At 38.7% G+C, this 22,169-nt stretch overlaps 1 protein-coding gene across 2 annotated transcripts in view; it reads right to left on the reverse strand.

The window, feature by feature from the left end:
- TMX4 (thioredoxin related transmembrane protein 4) overlaps positions 1-22,169 on the reverse strand; it is a 445,504-nt gene that overhangs the window by 223,958 nt on the left and 199,377 nt on the right. The window lies entirely within an intron of this gene.

Genomic DNA, 22,169 nt, shown 5'->3' on the forward strand with positions numbered 1-22,169 from the left:
AGGAAATTTGTATTGCACAAGGAGCTGCACTAAAAAGAAAATTAAAAAGTGGAAGAATAGACATTTGAATCAGCGCAACCAGAGCCATTATTGATAGCGGGATAGTTTTATTTATTTTATACCCGCCTATTCTTTGAAAATCCGCAAACACCCTCATAACTTCTGACTGACTTGTTGTCTTTGAATCCAGAAAGAGAACAATGTCATCGGCATGAAGTTTTATATCAGTCATTCCTCTCACCGGAGCCGTATGGGCTCTTTTTTTCCCTAATCGCAATTGCCAATGGTTCAATAAACAGAGCAAATAAAATCGGGGGGAGGGGACAACCTTGCCGGGTACCTCTGTTTATTTGACATATCCCTACTTTTACTGAGTTGATTAAAATCTGCGCCTGGGAGTTTCTATAGAGTTGCTTTATTAAAAAAACAAATTGATTCGGAAAGCCAAACCTCTCCAGGATCGGGAAAAGACAGTTCCATGAGACAAGATCAAATGCCTTTTCGGCGTCTAAAAACCAGATCTGTGCCTGCACATTATTGACGCTAAAAAAGTCCAAAGACTCCAGTACATTTTTTTTATTGGTATAGAGTTGTCTCCCTGCCACAAAACTGCACTGGTCTGCCCCAATGAGTGATCCTACCATCTTATTTAATCTATTTGCCAGTAGTTTAGTAAAAATTTGTAGTCAGTATTTAACAGGCTTATTGGCCTGTAGGAGTTCACATGTTCCCTATCTTTATCTTTTTTCAAAATACTGACTACTACTGCAATGCGAAAAGATGCTGGCGGGTCCCCCCCTCGTAATAGGTGATTGGCAAGTGTTAAACATTTAGAACTAAGGGGCCGATTATGATGGCGGACGGACCTGAGTCCGTCCGCCACCAGAGAGCAGGAGGGAACCTCCGCATTGCCTGCGGAGTTCCCTCCTGTGCAATTAGGATGTGACCGCCACCCTGGCGGTCACATCCTCTATTTTTACCATTGCGGCGGGTGCGGCTTCAAGCTGCATCCGCCGCAATGGTAAAAATGCATACATTGCATTTGTATGCAGAAAGCGGCAGGCACCATGCGGTGCCTGCCGATTTCTGCATACAAATGCAGGGGGTACCATAGGTACCCCCCATGTGCACCCCCACCCCCCTTCACCTAGGGTGCCCACAACGGGCCCCCGCAGTGAAGTTACACATGCTTTTCCACGGCGGAAAACCCCGCCACGGAAAAGCATTTTTTAAAGCCCTTCCTAATATGGCGGACGGTGTCTGAGAGACACCGCCACCATATTAGAGCTTTTCCGCCGTGGTTGTAAGCCAACCACGGCGGAAAAGCTGCGGACGGAAACCAGGACCCACCAGCCATCCTAATGTGGTGGTGGGTCTTTGGTGGGTCCGCTGCGGTTTTGCCGGTGGGTCTTTGGTGGGTCCGCTGCGGTTTTTCCGCATCCTCCGGGCTGGCGGTGGCTTCCGCCGGCCCGGAGGATGCGGAAAAACCGCAATCATAATAGGCCCCAGAGTGTTGCAGAAAATGCTTTAAAAATTTCCGCTGGGATACCATCCTCCCCAGTGGCTTCACAATTAGGCAGGGAGCTAATGACCACATCTAAATAAATTCCGCTAGTAATAGCTCTTTAAAATTACTTCCTAACTTTGGAATTGGAAAATCCTGTAAAAAGTCATTCATTGTTTCCACTGCGACATGGTGGTTTGTCTGATAGATGTCTTTATAATGTTTAAAGAACACCTCACCTATAGATGAAGTAGACTTAAGTTATTTTATCGCGTATGCAATCAACTCTGTTACGGACTTGATTTTCTTTTGCTTGCCAGGCTAGCAATCTCCCCATGTACTCACTCTCTTCATAATTCTTCTGCAAGTATAATCTACTTGCCATGTCCCCGAGTTCATAATAAAATCCCCTCATTTTCGTTTTAGCGTTAAGTACCTCCTGTTTAGTGGTTTGGGACCTATTTCTATAGTACTCTTGATTTGCCTGGGTCAGTCTAGCTTGCAATGCCCTTCTCTCCTCCCTTCTGGCATTCTGTTTTGGTATTTCTTTGGAGGTGATTAAGCCTCTCAATGTGGCCTTAAAAGCATCCCATACTATATTCATTGGGGCTGAAGCTTTATTTATATTAAAAACGACTTTTATCTCATTCTCGATTTCTGCACACCATTGCTGATCTGTTAGATTTAATTTATTGAAGTACCATGTTCTTGACACCTCTTTGTCTATCTTCCCTTATGATTATTTAAATTTTAATGAGTGCATGGTCTGAAAATGCATTCACTAATTTACTAATATCGAGACTGTGTGATGTTAAAAAAAAAGCCCAGCCTGGATGATGAACCATATTTTGCAGAGTTGCAAGAATATTCGCGTTTACGCAGGTTTTTAAAATGCCAATTATCGAATATGTCTAAATCTGTCTTACATCCCTGCAGGGCCATAGCAACTTGTGGTTTATTTTGTCTCTGATCTTTTCTAGTGGAATCAACCATGGGATTTTGCAAAAAATTTAAATCACCTCCCCATATTATTTGACCAGGTATACCTGTTAGCGCTTGCTTTAGATGTAAAATAGGGAGCGGATCATCTAAAACTGGCGCATAGATTGTAACTAGTATTATATTTGTCTGATTTATTTTCCCATATAGGAATGCCCATCTACCACTCATATCTGAATGTGAGCCTTCAATATGAAACTAAACATGCTTGCCTATAAAAATGCTCACACCCCTCTGTGCCATCCCTGATACCGTGAAGTACTATAACCTACCCAATTTGTAAACATTTTGCTAGAGTCTGATAGGGCCCTATGATGTGTCTCTTGTATAAAGATCACATCAGGGTTGTGACCTTTTAGCCAGCTCTCTATGGCTTGCCTTTTATGCCTGTTATTTAACCCATTTGCATTCAAAGACAGGAGCGTCACCTTATTCCTATTCAAATTGTACTAAAAAAAAAAGAGATCATTGCTTATATTTGTCCGCAAGTTACAGGTGATATCCAATAAAGTGCAATTTTGTGCTCTATGTTCAGAGAAGGTGTTTCTAAAGTGCAATATATGCAAAATATACAAAATGCTTTTCCCTACGGACATTCCAAAAACACTAAAACCACAATAAATACCGACCACACGGTCTAAAAGACAGGTCATTTCTGATAGTGCAAATTATGCAAATATTAAACCAATACATCTGGCCCAGCACTGTAGCCATTGTGCAAAAATAGTATTAAAGTGCAAATTCCGCAGTTGCCAGTTGCCAGGCCAGGTGCACAAAAATTGTTTTAAGTGCAAGTCATATGAATATTGCACCAACACATCCGGCCTGAACCTAATAGCCATTGCTTTGAGTGTTCCCAGTTAAGACACACACAAGTGGACTCTGTCTATCATAAGAAACCACCTACTGGTAAGACAGGCTGGTAGGTAGCATGCAGCAAAGTGACAGGGTGCCGCATTGTTAGTGAAGAAACTAATGACGTTAGAAGTAAAAAGCATTACGCAGCCAGAACTCGCTGCTTCATAGAGCTTTTTATCTAACTTTATCTAATTTTATTATTTTTAGCTTTACTAACACTGTGGAATCTTGACGCATTGCTGCTTGCCCTCTCCTGTCAGACCCTAAAACAAACAGTGACAAAGATACATTGCTATTTGGCTTTGTTAATGTTATTTTCCGCCTTTGCAAACATTATTTTAAAAAACAAACAATGCAGGAGAGAGTGGGAGGTGGCAAGCAAAAAGTGGAATGGCATCACAGGGAGGGTGATGGCAACAACTATAGTGAGGGGGCAACAATGGCACTGGGTACCAGGCAAGCAATGAACAAAGAAATTTTAAAAAGTACCTCAATCCGAGCGTCAGCAGTGGAGGGACACTGATAAAGCAATTAACCAGTACTTGGTCCATGCTCCATTGAAGGGATAGATGCAATAGGAAAAAGAATGTTAAACCGGCAGGCTGACCAGTGAGAACCACTGAGATGAGAATTACATGAAGCCAGTCAGTGGTAAATAATGCAAGTTTGTTGGGAGCAACATGCATGCACTGTTTCAGGTAAGACCTAAAAAGCCAAATCATCCACTCTTAATAGAGTTCACAATGTAATGGATATACTACGACGGCCCCTATGACACATCTTTCTGTAGTTAGAGCCAATGAGAGCTTTGATGACTGAAAGCTGATGGTCCTCTCAACCTAAATAGGGCAGGCAAACCATCAACTTAGTGGACAGGGTACTTCATCATGGTTTTAACTCTAGGCTCTTTTACTATTATTACCCCCATTTTTGGGAAGGAATGATTCTGCTGGTTTATTTGACACTGTGCACTGGGACTCTGCTAACCAGGCCCCAATGAATTTGCTCTTACACCTAAAATATGCGTCATAATTGGCTATACTCCTAATTGACATATTTAAGTTACCTATAGGTGCCTAGCCTATGGTACAAAGTCTACCCAGGCTTTGCAAGTTAAATGTCAGTAATAGACTGCAGCACATATTGTGGCGCCACTAGAGTGACAGTGCAAAACTTTTCTGCAGGCATACTACTGTAGCCTGTCTGTGTAGTGTTAAAACTGCAAATTTGACCTGTCAAAATAACCCCTCTTAAAAAGATCAATAGTGGATGCAGCATAATAAAGGACACAGAAACTGTGAAAGGTAAGTTATTGTTTACTTTAGTCAAAAGAAGTGTTCATTTCTTTATTAAAACAAGAAAACCCTCAATAATCACACTGCTACTGCTAAAATGCACAACCTAAATGCTACTATAATGTCCTGATATGGTGAACTTGGAAAAACCAAACTTGCTGATCATGACATTGCATGACATCATATTAGCATCTCAAGTCAAAATGAATTTTACTTTCTCCAAATTGTTATTGTGTAGTGTGCATTTTCTAGGCTACTGCAAGCTGTCAGGACCGCGAGGAAACACTAATCCACATATATTTCTATTTAGCACATTGGATTTTTAAAGCACATCATGCATTCAGTGGTGCGTGGAGGTTTTGGCAAACCTTGCTAAGGGAGCATGCCATTTTCATCCCCTTCTTGTGATGAGAAGACATTTTTCTTGAGGAACTTTGAAGGCCCTCTCCAGGGACTTGCCTCCTTCACAGTAACTGTGACTAATAAAAGTGAGATGTGAGTTTTGAGCTTTACATTTTAGCAGGATGATAGATATGACATTTTGCAAAATCGGTTTTGAATTCCCAATTCAAGGTAAATGACTATACACAGTGTGAAAGCTTAGAAAGTAGTAATATTTTTCTCTCTATATGTCTTTTATTTTCAAGAAAGCAGTGGCTTGGAGGGAAATTTACAAAATAATGTTGTTAAACTGGTGACAGAAAGTTACCTTTTAAAATAAAGTAAAATTTTTAATTCTATAATAAAGTCAAGCACCACATAATTGTGAAATCTAAGCATTATAGTTAGGTTTCCTGTGAAATATTTGTTTCATCCTCATAGTGACAGCCCCCAAACTGCTCTGAAGGGCTATCAGGATTAAGCCGCAATGAAGGAACGAATTTCGCTATAGGAGTATCTACATTTTGTAGTTAGCAAAGGCGCATAATACTGCAAAACTTCTGGACGTGTAATTTTGAACAATTTGGGCTAGAAACTGCATTTTTGTTGATGTATGCAAATTATTTGGCAAAAGAAGTAAACCATAATAATGCAGTAAAAGCTGCAGCTGTAGAACCACATACATCCTTTGCCGCTCACCAATCTCCTTTGCTTTCATAATAATGTCTTCATGCAATAATAGAAAACGAAACATTTTAATTCCAATCAGTGTTCATTCTTAAATGTAAAGATAACAGAATTTACGATTAGGCTTGTCGAGTTGAAGGATATTGTGGATATCATAGTCCTCTGTTCTAACTTTGCTTTGAGGAGGTGCTATGCGTCCTCTCTCTAAACAGTGGCGGACATTTATCTGCAAGCTACTTGATTAAACTGGCAAAATCCTAGCAGTGGTTGCCTGGAGATTCCCTTAAAAGCTCTGCCTGTTTAACACTCGAACCTACAATGGGATCCTATTCTAATATGGTGATTGTTAACTGTTATTACTTGGTATTCCCAATCCATCACTGAGGCTACATTTCCTGTTCCTGTTTTGTTATTTCCTGCTCCTGTTTTGTTATTCCGTGCTCCCAATGGAGAGTTTTAAGGCAAGGAGAAAGTCAAAACATAGGGTCACAATGCAGTTGAAGAGTATTTTTCTATGGGTTCATTGCCCTGGTCTACCATTTTTGTTCAAGTATAACTTTTTTCACTCTAAGCTCAATTCGGTGGCGCCTACAGTTTATAGGAGTTTCCTCGAACTACAATGTATTCTGAAAAAAAGTCTTTGGATCAGTTCTACTATAATGTTCTCACTTATCTTACAAACATCAAGCCCTCTGCCCACTTGTCTGGCTAATCTCTTTTAGCTCAGCCATGATTTGATTTCAAATTGCTTTCCATGCTGTGAAATGTAAAAACACTTATAGTGCCTCTGCTGACCCACAAAGGCCTCTTAGTGCTAACCAACTATGCTGCTATGAAACATAATGAGAACAACTCATTCCTCTGTAGTTTTCCAAATCTACTATGATGTGATGTGTGCTGCGGGAGTGAACAATATTGTTTCAGAACAGGGAAAACATATTCAGGTTCTGGTCAGGAAGATAACCTTTCAATCCTATGTTGTCATGTATATATAGATCATCATCAAATATATGACAGAAATTTCCAATATTCTGATACCGTCAATGATTGATAAATATGATACAACGGAAATGAATGATACACTCAGGGGATCTCTACGCGCATTAGGGCTCACAGGCCTTAATCAGGAGAGCCATATTTCTTGGGGTTGGAATATACATATAGATATATAATATAAAATGAACCATATAAGAACTCTGATCAAACATATAGAATTGATGCCTGTGTAGCCATTAACTGTGGCCCTGGATCTTTCCCCAAAGTATCATCAGTCAATCCAACAAAACATCTTCCCTTATAGTCACCATAGTGGACCATACCAGCGGGGGCCGGATGCTCCCAACGTGTCAATGTGCTCAAAATGCTAATGTGTATTAGGAGATAAAACTAACACAGCAGAGAAAAGTAAATAGACACACTCCAACACCTTTACCCACACATCTAAGGGTCGATTCCGATTCGGGAAAAAAACCGTCCGTACGATTTGTATCCAGAGCCCTCTCCGTACAAATCGTACCCGTCCGTCCGAGTCGCGTAGTACGATCCGTATTCCGTGAATCCGTCCGAATCGTCGCGATCCGTACGTATTGCAAGGCTGAAACCGTGAACCGTACAACTCGTACACATGCCGTACGACTCGTACACATGCCGTATGACCCGAGGAGTACGATCCTGACTGGGGTATGAGGACGCGATTCGTACGGTCCACGTCAGGTAAGGGTGAGTCGTACGGAAAAGCACACAAACACATACACACCATACGGTCCGTACCCTCATGATCGCAGGGGTACGGTGCGTACCCCTGCGATCATGGGGTGTACGCACCGTACCCCATGTACGATGGGTGTACGCACCGTACCCCGTGTACGATGGGTTTATCCATCGTACATGGGGTACGGTGCGTACACCCATCGTACATGGGGTACAGTGCATACACCCATCGTACATGGGGTACGGTGCGTACACCCCATGATCGCAGGGGTGCGCACCGTACCCCTGCAATCATGGGGGGTACGCACCATACCCGGGGGGGGCATTCCGTACCTGTGTTGGCGCGAACTCTGCTTTTACAGCTGTTTTCAGCTCCTGTAGAAAAAGGGTCGTACGGTGCGTCCAAGACACGTATTGTACTTGCTGGGTCGTAAAAACCAGCCGCGAACCGTACAGATGTCACGTACAGCGGGTTCCGAAGGAGAATCTTACGGAGATTAGAGTCGTACGGTCTCTGTACGACTCGTACGGAGTACGGCTCCTGGTACGAATCGTACTTCGTCGTACGTACCGGGACGTTGCAGGGTACGATTCGTACGGGAAAAACGTTCCGAGCGGCTATTTGGAGCAGTTTTTCCCAAATCGGAATCGGCCCCCAAGTGTCAGGTTAATAACAATCCAACAGAATGATGCCAAGGAGGTTAGAAAATGTTTCTTGTGTCCCCTTGATTTGAGAAAGATGTATATCAATAAATAAAATGATAAAGACCTCACCATACTATTTCCTTATTGGTCAGGATTTGTACATTGCATAAATGATGCAGCAAAATATTAAACAGGGGTAACCATATTTCCTGTAATATGGATATTAATTCATAATGCATTTATGATAAAATGACCTCCTTATTACTCTTATTATTCACCCTGCTCCGTTGCTTACATGAAGAGTGGGAAAAATAGTTCTTATGAAGTGTCACTGGGAACTTTCCAAATAACCGAATTTAAGAGATGAGCATGATTAAAACTGATCCGCCATACCAAGTGACGGTTTCTCCGTATGATATTTGTAAAAATAGGTGTTCACCCTATGGCAAGGATTGTTATACTGAAAAGAGAGGGGCAATGACACGTAAGTGGTGCGGATGTCATTTTCTATATCGCAACTTCAATACATACAAAGATATCTGACTGTGGAACCTGTAACTGTCATAGAGGTTTCATAGGATGAGGCGCTTGAAATACGCTATTCGCCACCACGTATATGGCAAATTCTATTCCTATTCGGGAAGCCATGTTTCTGTCTATTGGTGCAACTCTGGGTTTTCCTTCTGGAGATCAAAGTTATGAAATGAAAATAATAACAATAACTGCTGTACTAATACTTCATCAGCCCAGGGTACAGACTTAATTGCCTTAGAACTATACTAGGCTTCCCACAGCAATTTTTTACATTGTGCCGAATGTAGCGCGATCTTGTCAGTTGTTTTATTCTAATCTTGAAGACTCAAAAGATAAAAATGTAAGCAGTAAATTAGCCACCTCCATTGACTAGCAGTCATAATGACATTGGTAATGGTAACTAATGTGTGCATCTAAATACATATAAACAGACTCACCGGTATCATCCGAAATATACCAAAATGTCCAAATGGGCGTGAGTGCGGCGCCAATTAATAATGCCTTTTATTCGCTATGATGCTAGTTTAAATACTATTTGTGCACACCGTAAACACCATGAAATAAATGCCCAATGTCATCTGAGGTTCAGTCTACCGCCATCCCTTTTTAATGTGCTATCCACATAAAGATGTAACAGACTATGTTCAGAATACGTACGGAAAACAGACTGTTAAACTAATGGCAATATTTTATGTTTAAGTGTTATATCGATGTAATGAGTAGATCATGCTTTCTAGAGCTTATCCATACATGAATTGTGTTGTAATTATCCCTCTAAGTACTGATGAGGCATCCAAGAGAATGTGAGGTACATCATCAGAACTCTGGAATAGTTGTACTAGGGAAACCATTATGTGATCAGTTGTCTGCCTCTGTCCTCTGGTGGTTGCCAATAAGGAACTTGTTCCTGTTACTCAAAGTGGTCGACTTATTTCAACATTGGCGACGGGTAGGCGGCCACCAATGAACCCTGCGTGTGATGAAGAGACCTAATGTCTGCAATCGGCATAATTGGTAATCTCTAACCCGGGCAGGTGAGTTACGTCGACTTCCTTATCTTAACAAATTGCATGGTTGGACAAGTGTGATGGATAAAATATTCTGTGCCCTTATTGTTAAGCTGGAAAATGAAATATAGTTGCATTGTGTTCCAATTCACAATGAAATACATGTTAACCTGCATTGTATCAAATGGCATTCTCCCATGGGATGTCATTATTTAACCCATGTTTATGGGTATCAAGGGTAAAAATCCAAACTACCTCCCTTCTTTTGTGTATCTCTGTAGGATCACATCCTTCTTTGGTAAACATCTTTTCAAGAACTATCAATCATATTTCCTCAGGTAGGTGTTGTTATTCAAGGTACTATTTCACTAATGGAGCTGTTTTTTTTTTAGTATGCATGGCTGAACAAAGTTCTGTAAGTCGGGTTGCTAGGTTCAAGATATTTCTCCCACATAACCTTGCCCATATGGGCATAACAGTAGATAGACTATAGTTTTGGTTTTGCAGTTGGTGAAGCAATTTAACTAAACTGTACGCTTATTTAAGGTTATAGATTATGTTTCTTTAGCCTGGTCACGTGCTTTACAGGTGTTACATTTGTAATTATCTATAATAGATTTCTCCCCCAAGATTGAGGACTCTTGATGAGCTTCTCTTTCATATCGCTGGCTCTTAGATCAAAATTTGAGAGGTTAGTACAGTTCCTACCGAGCCTAAGAAATTGTCCAAAGGGAATACTTTGCCTTTGGGCCCTTGGATGGAAACTCTCAAAATAAAGAAGCATATTTCTGGCTGTGTTTTTCACATACAAGTCCACTTCCAGTTCGCCATTATTATTTCTTATAAAAATGTCATAAAATTTGATTTGTTGTCTACCTACATGTGCTGTAAACTTCATATTCAGATCACATACATTCAATCACAATAAAAATACCTCTAGATAGTCTGCTGTTTCAATCCAAATATATCATCAATGAATTGTACCCAATGGGTTACAGATTGGAAAAATAAAAAGGCGCCACCATATTATGAATGAACGTCTGCTCAAATCTAGCCATATATATTGGCTACAGTGGAGGTTTTCTCTTTTGATCAGTTTATAGGAATCGCCCCCAAATTCAAAGGTGTTTTCTTTCAGGATCACATATAGACATTCTATAAGGAACATGTGTGGGTACATTATGTTCTCTCATAAACCAACAAAACGTCTCAATCTCTTCATGTTGGGGATATTACTATAAAGTGATTCCATGTCTAGAGTAACCAAAATGTGTTGGTCACTGTTGTACACAAGACCTTCAACAGATGTAATCCTTTCCTTTGTGTCTTGAATGTATGATGTAATCTGTGGTACATAGGGATGGAGAAACGCATCCACATATTTTGATAGTAGCTATGGGGCGAAAAGGTGGTTTGGTCTAATTTTTGTGTAGGTTGGAATTTCCAAATATACTTGCCATTTTCGGATGGTTCACATTCATATAATCATGTTCTTTTTCACAAATATCACCATCCTCAAGAGCCCTCATCGAAAGTTGTTTAATTTTTACATTTTACTCTAGAGGTGGGGTCTGAGAGAACCGGGGAGTAATGAGCCTGATTATGTAAGAGTTCAGTAAATAGTTTTCTATGATGACTTTTCCTCCTCCCTTACCACAATATATAATGGTAGCTATTTTCTCTTGACGCAATGTTGTTTGGGCTTTCATTTCCTACATCCCTAAGGTATAGCTGGTATGAGGTATATACCAGGTGGCTGATTTTAGTTTTTGATACACAATATTCTCGAATATGGAAACCTCAGGCCCTACCTGTTCAAGCATCGGTGTAAATGTAGAGGGTGGATGTAATCCAGAGATGTTGTCTGGAGTATCAATAATGGCCTTCTGTTTATGATTCAGAAAATATCAAAGTCTAATTGTTCTTCTAAAAAAGGCCGTCATGATTCACAAATGATAACCCTTTAGATAGTAAAGAATCCACAGTATGTCCCATAGTTTTACCAGAAAAATTAAAGACTGGATATGTGTTAAGGTCTCCTAATTGGCAATTCCTGGTGACCAGATATTGGTTGTTGGATTGCTGGTATTGACCCCTTAGTCAGGGTCTTTTGCAGTCCCACTGGGCATATGCAAACTGTCACATTCTGAATTGCCTGAAGGTGAGACTGTGTTCTCTTGTGGATGAGGGGAGGTATAGAGAATTACCAACCATTTGTGCTCACTCATGAAAAAAAGTATTACTAATGTTTTATCTGAGTTGGTTTCAATCAAGAACTGCCAATTCACTCATCCACATGTCTGAAAGTCTTTACTGTTGCAATCAGCCCACCGTCTAGCCACCATATAATGGTGCAGAAGCAATAGACTGTATTCTATTGAAAAATGTTTGAGTGATAGTTGAAAGAAGATTACATCATAGGGTGCCACCAACCTTGTGTGGTGTGGCTGCATTACAGTATGCAATGGCACATAAAGGATCATGGAAAAATCTGACACAGGCACAAATGACTGCCATATTTTAAGTGGTGGTCCTACTTAGTTTCATGATGCAAGTGGATAGGCACGTTTTTCTTGTAAGAGCACATTACATTATGTAAATGGGTAATACTGAAACCAGATTGCAAGTAGCTTGCATTAAATCAAATTTTCCTTCACTGGCACAACAAGCAAACAATATTTGACAAGAATGGCATCTACCAGATCACTTTGACTGAGCAGACTTTCAAAATGCGTTGACATAGCTGTGGTAGTAGGTCGTATCTTTTCTCTATGTCTATTACTGTATGTTATGCCTTATCATTTGTAGAACTTGCTTATGTCATTTATGGAACTACATGATGTAATTTAGAATGTTGGTGTTTTGTGAGCTGCGGGGAGAAGGCGGTTGGTTTCTGGAGAGTTGGGATGTTTGCCCTGCTGCTCCGGTGGGTCCATAGTTTATGAATTAAATAAACTATAAATTAACATCAACTTCGACTGCTGACCATCTTTATATTGGCGACGAGGGAAACCTACAAGACCCACTGGATTACGCGGTGAATTGAAATTTTCGGAGTCTTCATTGCCACAATTTACCGAAAATCAAGCCCAATACTCTTCTTTTATTTTAAATTCGATTTTACAAGCTTCGTTTTACAGCCTTCGTTTCACTGTTCTTCGGATTTGCAAGGTACTGTTATTCAAAGTTTACCTTATTCAAAAGTCTCTTTAGCCTCGAGGAATCCGTTGGATTTAACTGCGCTTCAAGGTTCCAGCGCGTGAAGATGCTTGCCTGAGCGAGTGAAGGTGCTTGTCTGAATCCTGTTGCGTGCTGCAACGCTGCGTTCCAGTGACCTCAGAGCGTAGCAAGGCAGGGTCAGCCATTTTGTGTGAGTTTGGTTGTCCATTCCCTGCGTTCCAGTGACATCACCACGCAACCACGCCAGGACAGCCATTTTGATTTTACTTGTGTGCGTACTTTGTTTACGCTCACCAGCTGTCACTCGTAGCCTTTCGCAAGACGATGAGATTTCTCTAACAAGCGGAGAAATCATTCTCATCTATCAGTAAATGCCTGGTATGTACACTACTTTAGCGAAGGCAGTCTCACAAGCGCAAAGGCAGTTTCCTCTGGTGTGAAGGCATTTTCTTAAACACGAAGGCATTTTGATGTGCACGCTTTCTTTTGCTAGCGCATTTTCAGTGGTGCGCACACTTTAATTCAATTTCACATCTTAAGAAGCATTCTGTTTGGAGCGCATTTTCAGTGGTGCGCACACTTATTATTGTTTCAAGGCATTCTTCATGTGAAGTGCTCTGTGGTAAGCGCATTTACAGTGGTGCACACACTTATTGCAGGAATCTTTATTTTGGAAACAATTTTCATTGAAAGTTCATACACAGCTTCTCTCCTGATAAAGTGCACATTTCTTCTTTCACACCTGGGAACTCAACTATTTACTCAATTTATTCAGGTGTTTAGTAGTGTGCACATTTTTGATCTGAAAAAAAAAGGAAAAAGTTATTTCTTCTGTTGAATTTTCTAGGAAGACTTGTTGTTATTTTGACTTCATCCTTCTTCTTTGCTCTTATTCATTCAGAATCGGATTATGGCTAGTGTGCAGATTTGCAATCAACCCACAATTTTTCTACAAGTTCCAGGTAAGCCTAAATTGGAATGGAAAAAGTGGTTTGAAAGTTTTGAGAATTATATTGTGGCTATTGATGGATCCAAATTTTCAGCGGAAAGATTAAAGGCCATCTTATTCAGTTTTTTGGGTTCTGCTGCCATTGAAATTTTCAAAAATGTAATTCCAATTCCACCACCTAGTGGCGGTGGTGATGGATGGAACTGCTATAAGGAAGCTGTTGCCAGACTTGAGAAACAATTTCAAGATGAGCCTAATGTTCTTATTGAGAGGCATGCATTCCATAAGAGGAAACAATTTCCTGATGAGACCATAGAGGAATATGTTGCTGCCTTGAGAGTGCTAGCCGCTAATTGTAACTATGGAGCAACTGTTGATTACTGCATTAGGGATCAACTTATTTTTGAATGTGAGTCTAAGAAAGTTCAGGAAAGACTCTTGGCTTGTCGCAATCCCACATTAAGTGAAGCTGTTGATTTAGCCAAAGGGATTGAGAGATCCATTTTATCTTCAAGAATCATTTCTGCTGAAAGTTCCAAATCATTCAACTCACCTTCTGCTTCATCTGTCTGTGCAGTGCAAGCTTCTAACAGAGGAAGGTCTAGTTTTAAACAAGTTCCGATTAACAAGTCATCTTGTTATAGATGTGGTTCCAAAACACATTTAGCTAATAATGTCAACTGTCCTGCCATTAAGAGAAAATGTGTTAATTGTGGTAAAGTTGGCCATTTTTCTTCTGTTTGCCATGCTCCTAGGAAAAATTCTAGTTCTTCAAATTCAAGTGTTAATAATCTTGATGTTGTTGAAGAAGATTTGCAGAACATGTTGTTAACCATCTATGACAATGTTTTTGATTATTCTGTGAACAACATCAATCTACCTTTTAAGGCACCATTAGGCACGGTATTGGTTGGTGATATTTCTTTTCAAGCCATGGCTGATTCTGGTTCACCGATCTCTATTCTGTCTGATGTGTTTTTCAAGGAAAATTGGAAGAACGTCATTCTCCATAAATCTGACATTAACCCAAAAGCTTTTGGTAACTTTGATATAACCATGTTAGGCTACTTCGAAGATTCGTTAGAATTTGAGTCGAGGAAAATTTTGACTAAAATTTATGTGGCCATTGATGGAAAGAATATAGTTGGGTGGTTTGATTTAGGTAGGCTTGGGGTAATTTTGTGTCCTGGTTCTGAACGTCCTCTGCAACTTAGAGAATTTGATGTTAACAATGTTTACATGGACAAATATAGCTTAGAAATGATTCTTAAGAAACATTCAAATGTTTTTAAAAATGTTGTGGGTCAAGTCAAAGGTTATATGCATAAGATTAAGTTAAACAAGAATGCAGTTCCCATTCAACATAAAGTGCGTATGGTTCCACTTGGTATGCGGGAGAAATTGAAGGTCCATCTTGATACTTTATGTTCAGAAGGTATCATTGAACCAACTGATAGTTCTGAGTGGGTGTCGGCTATTGTTTTGGCACTCAAAAAGAATCAAGATTTAAGGCTGTGTGTAGATTTGAGGTCCCTTAATAAGAACATTGTCGTTGACACGCATCCTTTACCCCGCATTCAAGATATGTTGTCTGCCGTCAATGGTGCCAGATATTTTTCTATTATAGACCTCAAATCTGCATACCATCAGGTACTCCTGGATAATTCCTCTAAAGATCTTACCACTTTTACTACTCCCTTTGGGTTGTATAGATTTAAAAGGATGCCATTTGGTCTCGCATCGGCGGCCAGTGTTTTTCAGAAGCTTATTGAGAGTTTGTTTCAAGGTATCACTGGTGTTCAATCATTCCAGGATGATATACTAATTTTCGCTAAAACTTCTGAACAACACAATGTTATTCTCAATAAGGTTCTTAACATTCTTGGTACTAAGGGCATGACTGTCAGCAAGGAAAAGTGCAAATTTTTTGTTGAAGAGTTAAATTATTTGGGTCACAAAATCACGGCTGATGGCATTTTTCCCAAAGAAGATTTAGTCAACACTTTGGATAATATTAGTACACCCAAGGACAAAGATTCTTTGCGCTCTTTCTTAGGTTTGGGAGAGTACTATTCAAGGTTTGTGAAAGGGTATGCGTTAGTAGTAGAACCTCTTAGACAGCTTCTTAGAAAGGGTGTTCAGTTTATTTGGAGCAAGATCCATGATGAAGCTTTTGTCAATATAAAGAAGCTTATTGCCAAAGCACCTGGTCTTAAGACCTTCGATCCAGAGGGTAAATCCTTTGTCACTGTGGATGCTAGTACCATTGGCCTCGGTGCTGTTTTTTCCCAAATTGTTGATGGTAGGGAAAGAGTTATATCTTTCATTTCTAGGGCAATTCGGGGTGCTGAAAAACACTACAGCACTATTGAGAAAGAGGCCTTAGCTTGCGTTTGGGCCGTGGAAAAATTCAAAAGTTTCTTCTGGGGCAGGTCTTTTGTTCTTGTCACTGACCACAAACCGCTTGTATTCATGATGGATGGTGTCAGGAGTGGCAAGGCGTCATCTAGGCTTGTCAGGTTGATTGCCAGACTACAAGAGTATAATTTTGAAACACAGCATATCCCAGGTGGGAAAAATTTCACTGCTGATTGTTTGTCCAGACTTCCTCCCTTTGAGGAAGATAATAATGATATTTTGGCTGAACATGAATGTGTTGTGGCTTTGATCGATGCTGTGAGTTCTTTTGAGTTCGGCATTTCTGAGGAAGACTGGATTGAGGCTATGACCAGGGATTTGTTACTTGAGAAGGTCAAAAATTTTGTTAGTGTTGGTTGGCCTCCTATTAGGAATGTGGAAGATGGTTTAAGGAGTTTTGCTCAGATTGCTGATGAGCTTAGCATTGAAGGGAATATTTTATTGCGTCATAATTTGTTTATTCCTCCTAATGGCTTAAAGGATAAACTCATTAAACTTGCACACGCTGGTCATCCTGGCATCTCTGGTACAAAAAAAATTCTGAAGGACCACTATTGGTGGCCTGGAATGGATGCAGGTATTGAGAGAGTGATTGATAATTGTCCTGTTTGTGTCAGGGCTGATAAGCACTGGAAGGTTTCGACTCAACCTTTGTCTCTCAGAGAAGGTGCTGTTGGTCCATGGGATAAAGTTTCTATTGATTTTTCTGGTTTTTTTGAGTGTCTTGGTAGGGAGAAGAGATTTTCTATTGTGCTAATTGATAATTTTTCCAAATGGATCTATTATACCTTTGTGGAACATCCCAATACGGATGCTGTGATTGATTTTTTGGATTTTGTTTTCAGTTTGGAAGGTGCTCCCAATCTCATTTTATCCGATAATGGGGTGCAATTTGTGTCCAGGAAATTGAAAGGATTTTTAGAAAAGTTTGGAGTCAAGTCTGAAACCACTCCTTTGTATTGTCCCAGGGCCAATGGCCAAGTCGAAAGGGCCAATAGATTTATTAAGGAGGGCATTCAAGCTGCCTTAGAGAGCAAGTTGGACGTTTTACAATTCTTGAAGGAGAAATTGTGGAGTTACCATATTACTCCGAATTCTTCCACTGGTTTTTCACCCTATCTACTGATGAGAGGCAGACAGGCAAAATCTGTCTTAAGACCCAACTTTGTTAAAGGTGTTGGGCTTGAGGTCAACATGAAAGCTATTATTGATGAAGTCAAACAAAACATTCAAGAGTCTCGCATTGCTGGCAAAAGTTATCATGATGCCTCTTGCAAGTCCAAAGATAAGTTCATCAAGGTTGGCGATTGGGTACGTGTGTTGAAACCCACTTTATCTAGCAAAGGTTCTTCCAAGTTTTCCAATCCTTTTCAGGTTGAAAGAGTAACTGATTCTGCTGTTCTACTTGCTGAGAAGGGTTGGTGGAGCAAGGGTTCAGTTATTCTTCTTAAACCTGGGCAAGAACGTTTCTTTGCTGAAGATGAGGAGGGTGGTTGCACTTGGAATGATCTTGTTCAAGGTAAAAAGTTTCATGCAACTGATGTGTCCACTGATGGTACTGCACACGATGTTGGTACTGAAAATGTTGTTTCTTCTGAGTGTTCTATTGCTGGTGAAAGTGGTTCTGAAGCTTCTTTTGTTCCTGCTTCTAACCTACAGGAGTCTATTGAATCCTCTCCTCAGGTTAGTCCTTTGTCTCACAAAAGGATTTCTAGAATGCCAAAGAAACTTGACGATTATATCTTGGATGTTTGATTTATTTTATTTTGTTGTTTTTGTAAAAAGAGACATGTGGTAGTAGGTCGTATCTTTTCTCTATGTCTATTACTGTATGTTATGCCTTATCATTTGTAGAACTTGCTTATGTCATTTATGGAACTACATGATGTAATTTAGAATGTTGGTGTTTTGTGAGCTGCGGGGAGAAGGCGGTTGGTTTCTGGAGAGTTGGGATGTTTGCCCTGCTGCTCCGGTGGGTCCATAGTTTATGAATTAAATAAACTATAAATTAACATCAACTTCGACTGCTGACCATCTTTATAATAGCACCAACAATTATTGAAAGAGACAGTACCTCTTTGAAGTTCAAGCAAGCATATCTCCTGAATACTGATTCGAAAATATTTTTGTACCTTAATATCAAAGTCAAAATATCATACCTACAAAAATATTGAGGGAAGAAATGTTGTGAGTAAGTATATATAAAAAAAAAATATATATATATATATAATTTTGAATGAAAACATATTGATTATTAAATAATTGAAGTAGTTAATATAAATTGTTTGTAAGGATTTAGTTTACATTGTTTGTTTAGCAATTTTTGTTGTAAATTATTATTTAAACATTTTATAAATCTATATTTCTATGTATAATATTTTTGAGTACTGAGGTTCATTGGGGTATTGAGTGGTGAGTTTTATTAATAATATGTATTTTGTATGCTAACTGAGGTTTATATTAATTAGGCCAATTTGTAATTATTTATAAATAGTTTTAAATATTGTACTGACTTTACAAAACATTTCATTATTTTGTTCAGGAGTTGTGTTTTTTGTTCTGAGAAGAGAATTAGTATTCTAAAATAAATAATATATTATGTAATTGTTTTTTGCAATTATTTTATATATTTTTAATTATTTGCTAATAATTTTTTTACTGGAGTATTGGGTTTTATTGGTGATCTTGGGTCAAAATATTATTATTAACTCAATGGAAGATTTTGCATAAAATTTTCTTTAACTTTTAAAAATGTATTAAAAATTTATTAGAAATGTTTAAATAATGTTGTTGGTGTTTCCTAATTAAAAAGTAATTCATGTATTAAAAAATAATATCACATTTAAGAAACCAGAAAATACTTTTGTAATTGTTAGAAAGACGTATTTAAAATGTAATATTACTAATTGTGACTTTTTAAAATTAATGTGTTACAACATAAAAGTTAATCATATTTACTTATGTAGTTTTAGATATAGACTTTTTAAATTCCTTTTTTAATGGTTTAAGATAATATAATATTTTGGTGAATGTATTTTTATTAGTATTGGTCTTTATGGTATTAATTGTATTTGTGGAACACTAAAATGATTGCAAGGTTTTAGTAAATTTAGTAATGTAAAATATGTTTTATATATTGTTTGTGTAATTGAATTTTACAAATAAGTGATATCACTACAAATATATGCACTATCCCCAGCCTTTGAAGGACTGGAAGTAGACTAATACATTTTAAACCAAACTCCAATATATGCACTTCACACAAAATTTGTAGCCTGGAGTTAGAATAGTAAATATGCTCTTCCTCCCTCATTATATGTCCTTTTACCAATGTTCATAATTCTGGAGTGAGAATATTAAATACGACACTCCCAAATGTTAGCACTTTGGCCAGTGTCAGTAGGACTGGAGTTATAATAGTAAATTGTATACCCCCAAATGTTTGCACTATCCCAAATAATTGTAATACTGGAGTTCAACTGATGTTAGAATGGTAAATATAACACTCCCAAATACAAGCACTTTCCCTGTCGTTCATGGGGCAAGACTTAAAGCAATACATTTGACATCCCAAAATATATGCACTTACCCCAATGTTAATGACACTGGTTTTGGCAAGCCAAATATATACATGTATCCCACTGTTTGTAGAAAAGTTGTTAGAATAGTAAACATGCTCTCCATTTATACGCACTTACCCCAATGTTTGCAGGACTGGAGATGAAATGGCAAATATGTCTCCATCCCCAATTATATGCACATTCCCTAAGGTTTCTTGAACTAGAGTTATGATAGTAATTCTAACCTCTCCCCAAATATATGTAATTTTCAGACTATTTATGGGATTTGGGTTGGAATTGTAAATGTTACTCCCATTCAAAATGCATATATTTCTATGTTTTTAGGATTGAAATTAATATTATATATTTTAGAAACTGTTTGAACCTTTTTGTTGATGTTTGACTTTTAAAATTCTTTTAAATGTTTGTTATTAAGTAACTTTAAAACATTTGATATTCATTAATTTGGTATCTGGTGTTAGTTTTCTACTCTTTTACACTCAAATTCCCCTGGGATTGGGTTCAGTTTTAGAATGATTCTGATGTGCTGTAGATTTGTGGCACCTGTTGTGTGGTGGGTGAACATCTTTCTCAGAACTAAACTGGAGTTTCACAAGCATTGATTTGGTTCTTCATTTATTTGGAATATAACTACATTTTGACAACTGTTAGAATTTCCCATGTCCCTGTAGTCTGGAGAATCGTCAACATCAACAAAGGACTCTGTTGTTTTCAATTAACTTTTTGCTAGATTTCGGAGGATTTGGATATCAGGACCTTCTCAGCATTTTATACTTTTCTGTAAGCCATCTCCCTGCTTCGTTCTGATTAAAGTAGTTGTTATTTACTTTTTACCTCATGTCAGTTTGTACATTCCCTAATTTTAAAGATCACAATCTGCGAACCTTTCTCAAAGAGTTAACTTAATTTTATGTCTGTCAGTCCAGTGAGCCTGTTTTATGGAACCATTAGTGCTATTATTTAATTATGGTTTAAGTTGTTTTCCCTCGAGGCCATAGTGTGCCTTGAATGCTAATTATAACTGTAGCCTATGGGTTAGCAGTGCTTCTCACAAATGAGCCACACACACTGCAGCCCCTTCTTGTGTGTGCATATTTAGATTTACTTTCTGTGATGCTAGTGCTAGATATGGGAGCGCCAGTAGCACTTTGACAATATAAACTTGTCAGCAAAGACATCTTCTCCCTCACTGGATAATTAATTAATGTTTCTGTGTTGGACCTGACCCTTTCTGCATGGTCACAAAGATGTTTTCCTCTTTTTGTCTTCCATTGCAGAACTTGTTTTTATTGGCTTTTAGGACTCTGCAAATTTTTGCTGCTAATCAGTGGTAAAGTGCTTGTACTTTCTCTTTAAAACATGATAAAATTGGCCTACATCTATTTGCCGCATTTATTTTGCGTGTGATTACATAGTAAATGGTACTGTTGGTAACCAGGGACTGTAAATTAAATGCTACCAGTGGGCAGCAGCACGTTCTATGCCACCCACTAAATTAGCCTTGCAAAAATGTCTCAGGCCTATGACTGGAGTCTGCAGTGCATGCAGTTTTAAACTGCCATTTCTACTTGCCAAAATAAACCTGCATATTTTAATGCTTATATGTCACCTGTAAGCAGTGGTGTAGCTGGGTGGAGGGATAGAAGGGGGGCTGTCTGCCCAGAGCCGCACTGTTTATTTGTTTTAATTAATACGTTTTAACTTCAGATTGGAAGAGTAATACTGTTTGCACTCAAATACATTGTAATTTAAAATTCTCTATATTCTGGGGCCTATCTAGGAGTTTCCAGCTGCCTGGGCCTCTTAATGGTCCAGCCAACAAATACTGCCATTCCAAATACAATTAACAAGTCAGTTTCGGTTGAAAGAAGTATGAGTGCCTCAGAAAGAAGTTGAAAGAAGTGTGAGTGCCTAAGAAATAGTCGCTCTATAATGTAAAATAAGAAATCAGTTACACTGTGACATATGACTGCCAGTTCTTTCAGATGAGCTAATCTCTTTAATCTGTTAAACATAACCAAGTCTAGCTAGTTACATATCTGATTATAATAGTTTGAGATCAAAACCACCATTTTAGTTTTTGAAAGCTTTATCTGAAGAAAATTGCAAATATTATAGTTGTCAAAGTTGGTAAAGAATCTCTGCAGGGCTATAGGTTTAGGTCCTATGAAGATCTACATAAGTTAGACTTCACCTGGGATCTTGGTCTAATTTTGGTGGAAAATTATTATTGTTGTTCAGAAATCATGGTCAATCTGAATTATATAAACAAAACAGCAGGGGTGCTTAGATGTGATACACCCTTGCTTTATTCCAAGGTACATGGGAAGATGAGGCAACAAGCTACCATTCAATGACATTTTCACCCAAACACAGGATTCGGTGTCAAGTTGTACAATAATGGGCACTAATGACCTATCT

The sequence above is a fragment of the Lissotriton helveticus genome, chromosome 6 (assembly GCF_964261635.1).
Source record: "Lissotriton helveticus chromosome 6, aLisHel1.1, whole genome shotgun sequence".
Classification (NCBI taxonomy): Eukaryota; Metazoa; Chordata; class Amphibia; order Caudata; family Salamandridae; genus Lissotriton; species Lissotriton helveticus.